Source organism: Pelodiscus sinensis, chromosome 30 (genome assembly GCF_049634645.1).
Source record: "Pelodiscus sinensis isolate JC-2024 chromosome 30, ASM4963464v1, whole genome shotgun sequence".
NCBI classification, from domain to species: Eukaryota; Metazoa; Chordata; order Testudines; family Trionychidae; genus Pelodiscus; species Pelodiscus sinensis.
In genome coordinates, this window is record NC_134740.1 from 7559697 (window position 1) to 7573634 (window position 13938).

Sequence of the window (13938 nt, forward strand, 5' to 3'; positions counted from 1 at the left end):
GCCCCAGCACCATCCCCCTCTCTCACCCCATTGGCACCACCCGCCTCTCCCACCTTAGGACTCCGGGCTGTCAGGGCTGCTCTGACTGATTGTTGTGATGGGCCAGGCTGGCTGGCTGTGCCCAGCACTGGGAGACAGACAGGCAGCATCACACACCTAGTGCCGCAGACTAGCTCCATGCAGTTGGGGACAGGATCACACACACACACACCCCTCACTGGAGCAATGGGCCTCTGTCACCAGCCAGGCTGCCTCCCTCAGCTCCTCCAGTTCAGCCCCCCTGAACTCCAAAGCCCATACGTGTCTCTGAGGGCCAGGAGCTCCTTGCATCAAATGCCTGTGTACGCCACCCACCCACAGGGCAGGTATCATACATGCTACACGGAGTGCAATAAACAGGAGAGCCCCCACTCTGCTGCTGGGCTTCCACCTGCATCCTCTCCAACAGCTACCTAGGCTATTGAGAGGGTTTTTATTTAAATCAGGAAGTTCTGATTATAGTTTAGTTGAAAGGTTTTTAAGAATAGCACTTGTACTTCGCCCATATCTGCTCCTCCTCCACCTGGGGAACTCCCTCTGGAATCTCCCTGTTTGCTGCCCCTGTTCGCAAAGCTCCCTGGTCACTGACTCACTGCTTTATAAAGCCCTGGCCTTTCTGATAGCCCCGCCCCTGACTAAGGCTCACCCAATGAACAGAGGCTTCCAGATTTCAGACCTTCACATCTTCCAACTGCCGGCCACAGCACACAGTCCTTCAAACAAACGAACAAACACAAGCTCAGCACACAGCAAGTAACCCCCAAACACAAACACTGTTACCTGATGGGGTGGCTGTGTATATTAATTACCTACCAATTAGCCTAATTAAATTATTAAGAAGATTAAGGTGCGACTCCAAACTCCGCATCTGTCACCGGTTTTTGTTCTTTACCCTTAGATATGGCGCATAAATAAAAACTGAACAATTTGGATAAGGGTTATAACAACTAGACTATATTATATAGTGTATCTCAAACAAGCAAGGGGGCAGTCCCCTCAAACACTTATAACTTTACCAGAGTCTAATGGCGCTGAGGCAATGGTTGTGACAATGGCAACCTCGATCCATCGGCTAATTGAAAGCCTCGGGAGAGGAGCAGACAAGAGGTCCCTCGAAGCGCTGGAATCGGGAGCGATGTGTTCCCCTTCCGGGAAGACCTTCGGCCTCTTCCTGCACTTCAGCGCAGCTGGAATGGTGATAGACGCTAGACTCTAAATTAACCTATCCTACACTTAACCTAAAATAATACCCTTACTAACTCGCGATGCACCCGCCGACCAGATACAACGACGGCCGACCGACGCTGCCTGATGGACAGACTCAACGACGAGGTCTAATCTATCTAAAATCTAAACTGTCTAATCTAAACCTAATGAAGTAAAATTATCAGAGTATAAGGCCAAGCCTTCCGCTTGGATTAACTTGTAGATGATGCTTAACATCACTCATACGACCCGGCACAAGACGTTAGACCACACACATACACCCTCTCATGCATGCACTAGTCTAACCTACACCTAGCCTGACACCCCAACGCAACAACCAAAACTGGCGCTGCTCAGGTCTTTATAGGTTAGACTCATGCATATGCATGAGGGTTCTGGTTTGAAGTGATTGGTCTGTACAAGATGCTCTTTTGCATAGCTTTAAAATGATTGGTTGTGGGACATATTAATTACATATTCATGAAACAACAACCGTTCCTATGAATATTCATTGAGCTAGCAGTTTAAGCTGATGAATATTCATTTACAGTTTGAATTTTAAAATGGAACAAGTCAGTATATAAGTCAGAAGTCAATACATAAGTCATCAATGTGATGTTCTTACAATAATAATAATGTATATATATATATATATATCTCCACACTCAGCCAACATAGATACAAAGTTACATTAGGCTCACTACCATCATAACATAACAATTAAACATAATTAATGATCATCCTAGTTTTCAATTAATACAGTTCTGTTTACAACACACACACTACAGACAGCCACTTACCTCAAGGTTCCCGTACTTGCTTCTCCTTTACCTGGAAAACTCCCTCTCGAAACGCCCTGTTTGCTGCCCATTCACAAAGCTGGATGGAGCGAACTGCAGCTTCCAAGTCTCTGGCGTATCCCGTGTCTGGCTGGGGCAGCAAATCCTTCCTGGCTTCTGGGCTCTGGGGCAGGGGAAGGTGCCCTCATGGTGCTTTTATATCCCTGGACCTTCCCACACTGGAGTGGTCCCCATGAGCCAGTGGCCTATCTCTGTCTGTCATGCAAGTAGCCGTGCCCCTCCCCCTCAAAGGGGGATGCTGACAGCACCTGGGAAGGGAAGGGCAGGGCAGGGCAGGGCAGGGACCAGGCCTTGCTCACCACAGGGACCCCGCAGGAACACTCCTGGCATCTCCCCCTGCAGCCAAGGGCCCAGTGGGTGAGCCAGGGAGGGGGCACCAGGATGCCCCCTAGTCCGGCCCTGCTAAGGTGGGGGGCCCAACCCTGATCCCCCTCCCTCCCGGGCTGTGCAGCCTCTGCCTTGCAGGGGCTGCTCCCTGGGGATGGGGCTTTCCCCAGGTCGGTGAGGCCACTGTGAACAGAAAGGAAAGGCTGTAAGCAAGGGGACGGGGCTCTGTGGAGGGGGCGGGGCCAGCTGGAGAGCAGGGTGGAGTCTCTCTCATCCTGCCCCGGGACCAGTGGGGAGCCAAGGGGGCTGCGTTCAGCAGTGGGCTGGGTTTGCATGGCCCTGGCTGCTGCCAGCCCCTCCCACCACCACCACCACGTAGGGGCGGTGGCTCATGGAGCTGGGCAGAGCAGCAGAGCAGTCACTAGCCATGCTGGAGCCAGGGCTGGCTGGTCCGCAGGGCACATGCAGAGCTCACTGGCCTCTTGCCCCAAGACTTGGCCACAACCTCCCCTGCCTCTGGCTTTACCCCATGGAGAGCAGCTCTGGGCGCTGTGGAGAGGTCTCTGGCAGGCTCCATGGGACCACACTTCGGGGCTTCCTGCATGCTGGGCCCTTGGCGCCACTCAGGGAGAGCCAGAGGCTGCCCTGGGGATGTGGAGTGGCCCCAGCTTGGGGCTGGGCCCTGCTGCTCGGCCCATGGACGCTGGCCCTGCCCAGGGCTGGGAAATGCTTGGTGGGAACAGGGCCCACCACCTCCCCACATCCCTGCTGGCACCACAGGGCCCAGGCCATGGCCAGGACAGCGCAGGGCTGAGGTTCTGGGGCCCTGCAGGGCTGCATGCACCTGGGTCCCCATAGCCTGGGATGTGGTGCTGGTGCTGCTGCTGTTACTCAGCCAGCAGTGCCAGGCAGTGGAACAGGGGGCGGTGGTGTCTGTGCAGTTTGGGTGGGTGAGGAGCCCAGGGTTGCCAGGTGTCTGGTATTGACCCGGACAGTCCGGTATTTTTGCCTCCTGTCCGGTAAGAAAAATTCCCTGCCAGCAAATGAAAATACCGGACACCTGGCAAACCTACGACACGCTCAGCAACTGGGCCCAGGCCCCGCCTCCTGCTTACCTGGTTCTGCAGAGAAGCTGCCTTCTGGCTCAAGAAAACAAGATGGCCACCAGCAAAAGGCCTGCAGACCTGAAGCAAGAGGAAGCAATGCCTTCCCTGGGTCTTAGTGCTCAACCGCTTCCTATTCCTATTCTGACTGCATGCACTTCAAGGGGCCATGCTGTTTTAACGCTGTGCACAGATGGGCCATAGGGAGGACCAGCGGGCAGGGGTGTCTGACTCATCAGACAGGCCAAAATAACCATTTCAGACTCTGGAACAGCTCCTGGCTGGGCGGGGGCAGCTGCCAACTCCTCCTGCTCCCAGGGACATGTGTGTGTGGGGGGGGAGCTGTCTGCGGAGCTGGGTCGCACTGCGCCCATGAGTGGGGGGAGATGGGGACTGGCGGGAGGAAAGGATGTCTAGCAGGCGGGTCGCTCTGCCCCCGGGTGTGGCAGGAAAGGGGTCTGGGCTCCCCCCGGAGGAGAGACCGCACCACCCCCAGCCTCTCTCTGGGCGGGGCAGGAGGGTGGAGCAGCAGGGTACCCGGGCGCCATGGCCAGGCGTTGCCCTTTGCCTCCCTGGCAATGAGCTGCCACCACGCGTGCCACTGGCTAACGGAGCCGCTCGTGGACTCGCAGCGAAGGGCAGCAGCAGAGGCGGCTCCAGCAGGTAAAGCCAACAGTGGCAGATATACGGCAGGGCGAGTGGGGCTGGTGCGGGCCTTATTGAAGCATGGGGCCCAGGGCAGCCGCCCCACTTGCCCTGCCCTATATCCGCCCCTGCTCCAGAGCCCTGCTCTGCCCCTCTCCTCCACCCTCCAGCCCCCTCTGCCGTTCCCTCTTCAGCCCCTTAGGGCTCCAGAGTGACCAGGGACCCAGTTGCTCTGGTGTCCCAGGCCTGGCCCTGCTCTCACTCAGCCTGGGATGGACAGAGGGTCCCTGCACTGGGCCCACAGAGTCTCTCACCTGGCTGAGCCCCTTGCCCCGGGCAAAGATCAGCTGCAGAGTGGCCAGGGTTGTTCTCACAGCCAGTCTCCCCACCACGCCCCCCCAGAGGGAGCCCCTAAGGCAGAGGGGAGCAATGTCACTCTGAAGGAGCCTCCAGGGGTGTGCTGGGATAGGGGGGCACTCAGCATGGGGTGGGGGGGTTCAGCCTGGCGGTTCCCTGCGACGCGCTCTGTGGGTGGGTGTATCTGTGGGTCTCTAGGGTAGGTCAGCGCGGGACGCTGGCAGGAGAGCTCCATGGGGAGAGGTCGGCTGCAGGGAGAACTCAGCCCCAGGGGAGTGCACAAGCCACACAAGCATCATCCGGAGAGAATTATTAACCTGCCCCAGCCCCGTGGGAGCAAACCCAATAACTGAGCCCCAGACATAGTAAAATCAGCCTCCTGAGATGAGGTTTACCTGGGTAGTTGACAAATGCCTTTGATGTCTCCACCCGCGTCTCCAGACTATCACGCTGAGCCGACAAACAGCTGATCAGCTGTTTGTTGGCTCAGCGCGGCAGCCATGTAAATTTAAATGAAGCGGATGTAAATTTAAAATTTTTCTGTGAAAAGCATTTTCAGAAAAGCGCGTCTAGATTGGCAGGATGCTTTTCCGGAAAAGCACTTTTTCCGGAAAAGCATCCATGGCCAATCTAGACGTGCTTTTCTGCAAAAAAAGCCCCGATCACCATTTTCGTGATCGGGGCTTTTTTGCGGAAAACAGAACTATGCTGTCTACACTGGCCCTTTTGGGCAAAAGTCTTTCGGAAAAAGACTTTTGCCCGAATGGGAGCAGCATAGTTTTTCCGGAAAAGCACTGATGATTTTACATGAGATCGTCAGTGCTTTTCCGGAAATTCAAGCGGCCAGTGTAGACAGCCGGCAAGTTTTTCCGGAAAATCAGATGATTTTCCAGAAAAACTTGCCAGTGTAGGCACAGCCTCAGAGTCCAGATTAAATTCACCAATTTATTATAAAAGTTAACTTGTCAAATGCAGGAAATGACAACAACAATAACCAACCAATAAGGTTCAGCCCCCACCCCAAACAAAAGAAAAGATGGATAGCAAGATCCCCAATACACACAGCTAGGGTGACCACCCGTCCCTTTTTTAACAGGACAGTCCTGTAGTTAAGTCCCCTGAAAATGTCTTGACTGGCGAATTGTCCAGTATTTGCAGCTGGTGGACTCCCCCTGCTGGTCAGCTGGTGTCTCCTGCTGGTGGCTGGCAGGTGGATGCGATTATTGCAGGAATATGTCACTGAAGCCGGTAGTGTTTTTAGGACAGAAACTGAGAGACTAGATCTGAGACCCCCTGGCCGGAGGGTGACGCAACGGAACGGGGCTCTTGGCTTTAGCTGCCTCCCAGCCTGACTGCTCCCGTTTTAATTCTGTGCTCTCAGGAAGCGACTAAAGCGAAGCAGGCAGGGCCCCACCCTGGAGCCGCCCCTTTTTAAAAGTGTCTCCACTTGAGCAACCAGAATTGGAACCAAATCTCCCTGGTGGGCCTGCTGGCGGTAAGAAGAGCGCCTGGGAGCCCAGAATCAGCGAGACCTTTTCCAGGGCTGCCCCTGGCTGGAGCGCACAGCGACCAATGCCCGGCTGTTCTGTTCAGCACCGCTCCTCCCCTCCCCGCTCCGCCCTCCCTCCGGAGCCCCACCCGTGTAGCGCCCTTTGCCCGGTGCGCGCTCTCCAGCCGCAGGCGCGTTCCAGGAGCCTGAGTGACTGGCACGTCCCCTCGCTGCCGGTTGGTTAAAAGGCGTCACCAGCCAGGGCCCGTCCCCCTCTGGAGCTGTGCGTAAGCGACGGGGCAGGGACTTGGGGGCGGGTCCGGTCCTGGGAAAGACCCACATTTCCTGCTGCTTATTTTAGCCAGCTCCAGCTTCTCCAGCGGCTGCGATGGCTCCAGTTGGAGTTGACTGAATCCCAGGAACGGAGTCGTAGCCTGAAAAGTGATTTAAGCACTTAGGGCTCTAAATCCCTTTTGCTGTCTCTGATTCTAAGTCACGGGGGGGGGGGGGGGATAATTACCCGGGTTCACAGGGGAAACCACTGGCCAGAGTGAGTGAGGAATTAGCAGGAGCCCTGGGTTCTCTCACTAGGGTTTGTGAAGGGCTGTAGATGCGGTTTGTGTCACTGTGTATCGAGCGCAGTAATACGTGGCGGTGTCATCGGCTCGCAGGCTGCCCAGCTGCAGCCAGGCCGTGCTTATGGAGTTGTCCCTGGTGATGATGACTCGCCCCTGGAAGGCCGGGACGTAGCCAGTGCTACCGCTACTCGGAGTGATGTATCCCACCCACTCCGGTCTCTCTCCCGGAGCCTGCCGGAACCAGTTAATATCATTGCTGGTAAACGTGTAGCCGGAGGTTTTACATGTCAGCTTCACGGACTCTCCGGGCTTCTTGATTTCGGCCCCAGACTGGGTCAGCTGAATCTGGGAGGTGGCACCTGTTAATCATAAAAACACAATTAATTCCCGTCTGTCCCCACCTTCCCAGGTTTACCCAAGACCCTCTGTTCCCCTCCTCACAGCAGAAGCTGATCTGCTTGTGTCAAAAGGAATTTACCCGCACCACCCTGCTGTGCACCATTTTTCAAGGGGGAAACGTAGTCAGGAAGGTTTTTCAGAGTGGTCTCTGGATTTTAAACATCCAGTTCTTATTAAAAATTATGAATCCGGGTATTAAAATCATCTTGACGGTTTCAAAATCTCAATTTATGCGATTTCTCCAAGGCTAGAGAATTTACAATCCTGAACCGCAGCCGCTTTGGCTTAGCTTCAAATCCATCTTCCCGCCCCTGGCCCAGCTGTGCTGAGCAGATGCCGGTGTGTCCATCCACTCACCCGAGAGAGCTGCCAACAAGGAAAAGAGGCTCAGACGGAGCATTTTCAGCCTCAGTTCCGTGTCTGGGAAGCAGCGACCTTTTTTCTGCCGGCAGCTGTTCAGGTAGGGCCGCTTGTTCGCCTTTATCACTCAGTTTCCTTCTTCATTTGCATGTGGGCACCGCTACGTCACTTGCCTGAACCTCAGCGTCACCCGCCTGTACAAATAGCCGCCGGGAGAACTGAGCGGGGCGCGGTCCTGGCGGGCACTAAATGCACGAATGAAATTCGGGTCCCGATCCCGGCAGACACTGACGCACGTGGACATGGGTCTGAGCTCGGAGTTAACTGGGGGACTCAGCAGGAAGATTCCTCCTATTGTGAACTCAGAATGTAACAGGCGATAGGAAGGAAACTGACAGACCAGAACCGAGGGCTCCCCCCGCCCGGGTGAAATGGGCCCGAGCGCTGCGGCTGCCAAACCCTCCGAGGGGCCCTGGGCGCTGCCCTTGTGCTGACGGGGAAGGGGGCGGAGCGGTCGGATCCTCCCTGGGACAATCCAGCCCTGGGCGCTGGGGCGGGAATTCCCAGAGCCTGTGCCCAGGGTCAGTCTGCGGGAAGAAACGCCTCGTGCTCCCACGTGACACTTTGCTCCCCCCTTGTGACACTGCCCTGTTGGTGCGCGTGGGAACAATTTCTCTCTGGTACCAGTAGCCTGGAATCTTTTCTAAGGTCACTGATTAGCGCAATTGGCAGAGCATCAGGCTTTTAACCCGAGAGCCAAGGTGTCCGGGCAGGTGGCTTTTAACTTTCCTTGTGCACCAGGAACTCAATGAATCCTGGCTGTGCCCGGAGTGACACCCCCATTGCCAGCCTGTGGGGCCACTGCCTGAATGAAATTCCCTTTCTCCTGGGGGGCCCTTAAGAAGCACCATAAAGGCTCAAATCCACAGGATCGGGCCTGGAAAGTGCAGTGTCCGGCTGGCGGGAAGCGCTGCGGGGCCGGGAGCTGAGGAAGCCAAGGGAAGGGAGAGGGAGTCCCGGGGACACAGCCGCTGTGGAGAAGTGATAAGTGCCGAGGGCCTGAGAGCCGCCTGCGGGTGAAAGGCTGCACCAGCCTGTCCAGGAGAGTCTGAGAACAGCGGGGCAGCCAATGCCGCGGTGTCAGGTCTCAGACATTCTATTGTAGGATGCGCTCCTCAGACTGCACCGCCGGCAGGGCAGATGGGGGCTTCGTGGATCCCTGTTCCTCACAGCCAGCCCCACCCCACATGCAAAGCCACGAAAAACACCCCCGGGCCGGGAGACACGTTATGGCGCCACCTGCCGGGCCAGCCCCGCTGTCTGCGTGTCGCTGGTTTCACCCGTGGGAGACCAGGCCAGGCCCGATGTGCAGGGCGAAGAGTCTCACGCCCTCGGTGCTGCGCCCTGCTCGGAGAACGGGGATGTGCTCCGCAGAACTTGAGTCGCCTCCTTTCCCTTCCCCCTCCTCAGCCCCCTTCCGCCAGTGTCTCCCCTCTTCTGATGCAGACTGAGTGTGACCGGGCCCCAGTGACTCCAGACAACCCGCCTCCCCTTTCGCACCAGCCCCGCTGCGCTCTGTGTCACTGTGTCTAGCGCAGTAATAGGGGCAGTGTCTGCAGCTGCAGGGAGACCTGATTCTTGGCCGTGTCTGCAGAGTCACTGATCCGGCTTTGGACACTCGGAACAAACCACTTGCCCATGTTGTAACTCCTCGTCGGGGTTCCCCCGTCTCCTGCACCCCCCTGCTGGCATGAACAGACTCCGCCAGCCAGTAGAATAGAGGGAGTTTATTGCTTCTCCAGGATACAGCACAGATGTAATCTGGTTACAGGGCAGGCCTAGGATGCCTCAGCCCCCTTTGAGATGGGGGAGACTGGGCCCCTAAATTCCAGCCCATTGCTTAGGCTGCTTCCTCCATGATAGGAGACAGAAACTAAAAACCCCTCTTCCAGCCCTGCACCGAGCCAGGTGCTGGTCTCCGCCCTCCTTCCTTTGTCTCCCTCCCTGGGACGCTGAGCCTTGGTGTCTGGGTTAATACACATTTGGGAGAGTCAGTGAGAATCTCCCATCACAGCGCAGGGGGACCCCGGTCACAGAACAGACAGCACCCCTACTACGCCACACATGTCATAGGGGAATATGCGACCTACCCACTCCGGCGGAGGGGGGGAGGGCGCTGCCGGTGTATAGGCAAAAAGTGAAACCGCTCCGTTTTTGTGACTACAGGACCCAGTTCCATGAGGAGCTGCTTCTAGTGATAGAGATCGGGTCAGAGCGCAGGTGAGGGTCTCTCCGGGCTTCACCGCCCCTGGCCGGACCCGACCAACTGCACATGCAAGCGGACACTTGGGGACAGGGAAACAAGACCATGGAAGAAATAAACCAGCCCATGAATCTGTGGCTCTGTCCCCAATTCTGCTGCTCCCGAACACACACTCACAGCCGGGGGCGAGAACGGGGAAAGGAAAAGCCCCAGGATTTTTTTTGTGCACTGAGGGAAACTCCCCAGAAACCTGTCCCGGCAGGTTTGTTTTTGTTCATTCCCTCTGGGGCACCTTGAACTGGCCACTGTGGGCAGACAGGGCACTGGGCCAGAGGGACCTTTGGCCTGACCCAGTCTGGCCCTTCTCATGTTCTTACGAGACAGAATCTTGTGGCGGCGCGTATCACGGTGGGTCCCAGCGGGTGCAGTGATACGTGCCGGTGTCCCCAGCGCTCAGCGAGCGGAGCTGCAGGTAAAACTCGTTCTTGGCGTCATCCTTGGAGATGGTCGCTCGGGATTTCAGGGCCGCCGCGTAGTTTGTGCTCCCGGAGAAATGGACGCGCCCGACCCATTGCAGCCCGTGGCCGGGCAGCTCCCGCACCCAGTTCCACCAGGCTTGGGTGGAGATGGAGTCCCCGGATACCGCACAAGTCACTGTCAGGTCCCCGCCAGGGGCCACCAGTGCCGGGGCGGACGGGACCAGCTGGATCCCGGAGAGGACACCTTGGAGAGGGGAGAGACACCGAGAAGTGAGGCCTCAGGGAGACTCCAGATTATAAGCAACAAACAGAAAGAAGATGGAATTCCCGCCCCTCCCGCCCCCGCCCATACACACACACACTCACACACACACACACACACACACTCACAGGGCCACAGCAGGGGGAGGACAAAGGCAGTGACCGACGCTTTCCTCATTATTCCAGACGCGGATGGAGAGAAACCTCTGCGGGCTTCTGTATAAACAAGACCCCAGGTGGCTGATTTGCATGAAGTGTCCCCGCTTCAGTGGCGAGTACAAAAACAACGAAGTGGCTCTTTTCTGGCTAACTTCCTCCTCTCCTTCCCCTCCGGTGCTTTAGGGGATGCATCTGTGCAACTCGGGCAGGGCCATTCCTAGGGAGCCAGAGCGGGCGGTGCCTGGAAAAGGGGGCGGGGTCTTCTGAGCTCCCTGTGGAACTTGAGCGCCGCCTGGTGGCTCAGAGCCGGAGGGTGGGATTCAGAGTCCAGGTTTCTCCTCCCGGCTTGGGCGGCAACTGTGGTCTGGCGGGTGAGCTCAGGGGCAGGTGTGAGCCCGGACTCCTGGGTTCTGCCCCAGGTCGGAAGGGAAGTGAGACCCCCAAGAGATTAGAAAACTGGGGTGGAGATTAAGAGTCAGGAGTTCTGCTTTCCGGCCGGACTGGAACACCCGCTCCTGAGAGAGAACATAGGGTGAGGGAGGAATTACCCAATGAAGGACCTGGATCTGTTTCTAAGTTCCCCAACCCCCACAGAAGCTCACCGTTGAAGGCAGGGAGCACTGAAAGGAAAAGCAGCAGCGGTTTCATTCTCACTTTCATACACTGAAGGAAACTCCCCAGCGAGCGAGGCCGGGCAGAGTCGGTGTCTGGGCAGACTGAGGCTCGTGAAACCAGAGGCTGGTTTTTAACAAAGGACTCCCCGGCAGGGATTTACGTGCGGGGTCCCCAGGGTGGCCATAAGAGATGGCGGGGACGTTGCAAAGAAAAGAACGTCCCCTGGTGCTCGGGGAAATTCTCCGGGGATTGGCTGCTCGCTGCTGGGGGCGCAGCTTGAGAAGGAGAGGGACTGAATTAAACAGGAACTCTCGCTGTCATTTGCATATCTCCTTCCTTAGAAGACACAAAACTCTCGCGCGGTTTGTTACTTGCAGTAGGGTAACAGGTTGTGCGTTCGTGTCTGTGCAGCGCCACCCTTTGCAATGATGTACAACAGTGCCCCACGGACCCACGTGTGGCGAAGGGGAAGAGCCCCTGGATAATACCAGCAGAGGGGCCGGATTGCTCCATGGCATCTGTCTGTCCGCCCGCCCCACAGGCAGAGCCCCTCGGCTGCTGGCAGGAGCCAGTCCCCGGCAGCCTATGCCCAGAGAGCGAGGGGCAGGTGAGCAGAGCGAGTCCGTCCTGCCCTGGCTCATGGCCACTCCCCGCCCTCCTGACCCAGCTCGTCTCCTCCAGCCACCGCATCTTCCTGCTGCTGGCTGATTCCGACACAGACTGAGCCGCTCACACCTGCCTTGGGCCCGCGGGGAGCAGGGAGGGGCCAGGCACCTGACTACACCCTTAATCCCTGCACCCTTCACTGCTAACCCTTGCACCCACATGAGGAAACTGACCTGGCTGCACAAAGCAGCCTGGCATTGCTGTTCGGTGCTTACCTGCGCTCTGTTGTTTCTCTGCCCCCCACACACCCATGGGGGCTGTGAGGAGGGAACGAGAAACAACATCAGGGCTTCCTGCATCCAGGTCACTTCTCTGCCTGGGCTGTGTAGGAGGAGGGCAGGAGAACCGCAGTTCCTGACGATCACAACACAACCCCGGTAAGGAAAGTGACCTGGGTGCAGGAGCCCTGGGGTGTGCTACCGGGGCGGGGACTGTATAGGCATTGTGTGCGCGCGCGTGTGTGTGTGTGTGTGTGTGTGTGTTGCACATAGATACCACCAGAGCTGGAGTTACACATGTGTAGGAAATTGCGGAGACTGTAAAAACTGTTTAACACATTTTCCATAAACTATCAGAAATGTTGACATTTTACTGGCAGGAGCATGGGGCGGTGCGTGTGAGACTGTGTCCTCCAGGGGGAACGGAAGCAGGATTGTTCACAGGGGAACGGAAGCCCGGACACTTTACAAGGAGTTGGTGCCTGCTGGGGAGGAGGGGGAGGGGTCACTGAAGGGGAGTTTGGGGCTGTATCTTATTGCGTGGGATCCGCGTTCTGTCCCCCCCCCAGCCGGGCACTGCTCAGAACTGCGTAGCAGCCTCTCCCTGGGGGTTCCAATGGCCCCGCCCTTCCCTAGAGCCGTCAGCCTGGGGAGGGGCCAGCGCTGAGTGAGTGATGTCATAAAGGGCTAAGGGGCGGGGCCTGTTATCTCCAGGGTGACTGCGTTCCATTTCCGTCGCGCAGAACGGTCCCTAGATCAGTGACCCGCCCCGCCAGCCAGGCACCTGCACCCCGGGCTCAGCATCGTCCCGGGCCTGGGGAGCGGCTGGTCAGAGCCCCGCTGAGCCCTGCACAGAGCGAGGGGGAGGCGCTGCTCCTCCTTCGCGACAACAGCCACCGAGCCTCTGCCGCCTGCGAGGTTTTTGTCAGAGCCCAGATCGGCTTCCTCTCGCTGTGCCCCTGGCGCAGTAATACACGGCGCTGTCCTCCGCTCTCAGGCTGGTCATTTGCAGGTAGAAGTTGGCGCTGTCCTTGGAGGCTGTGAAGCGGCCCTGGATGGTGGCAGAATAATACTCGCTCCCTGGTTTCCAGTAGCTGACCAGCCATTCCAGCCCCTTTCCAGGCTCCTGTCTGACCCAAGACATATAGTAGCCGGTAATAGTGAACCCGCTCACGGCGCATGTCAGGCGAGTGGATTCTCCGGGCTTCTTCATTTCTGGACCTGAGTCAGAACCACCTGGGACCGGGCCCCTGAGGGAAAGGGAGAGAGAAAAGCGAACAGTGAGGGAGGAAACCAGTGACACGAAGCACATTCCCAGTCCGCTAGCAGCCGCCGCAGCGCGATACAAACACATCCCCACACCGGGCCAGATCATCGCAGAGAAACAGGAATATTTGCCCGCCTTTCTGGGGACAAAGTACCTTCCAGAGCCGTCCCAAGGAAAAATAAATGGAGCCAAAGTCTCATTGTCGCTGGTGCTGGCGGAGAAATGCCTCAGCGGATTGTCTGGTCACTGTCCGGGTGGCGCCGGGAGTGAGAGAGATTTAAACAGGAGACAGTCGCTCGGATTTGCATGGCCCACTCCTTATAAGAGACAAACTCCTGCCCTGAGCTGCTTCATTGCCCTTCCCTGGGCTGCAGAGAAATCCTCCGGGCCTGGCCCAAAGGTCGTAGAACTCGATCGGACTCTTCCCTCTGGCAACTGACACATCGGATCCCACCCCCCCCCGCCCTCGCCGCACCGACCCTGGAAGCTGGCTATGAGTCAACAGTGTGCCCTTGTAGCCAAGAAGGCTAATGGCATATTAGGTTGCATTAGGAGGAGCATTGCCAGCAGATCCAGCGATGTCATTATTCCCCTTTATTTGGCTTTGGTGAGGCCACATTTGGAGTATTGTGTCCAGTTCTGCCCCC

General features: G+C 57.2%; 1 long non-coding RNA gene across 1 annotated transcript; it reads right to left on the reverse strand.

Annotated features, from left to right (window-relative positions):
- Positions 1 to 5454: 5454 nt before the first annotated feature.
- LOC142821366 (uncharacterized) lies at positions 5455 to 8225 on the reverse strand. Its single transcript, XR_012898152.1, has 3 exons — positions 7361 to 8225; positions 6547 to 6963; positions 5455 to 6460 (listed from the first exon to the last, which is right to left on the reverse strand). It is a non-coding gene; the product is annotated as an uncharacterized LOC142821366 (long non-coding RNA).
- Between the last annotated feature and the right edge of the window lie 5713 nt (positions 8226 to 13938).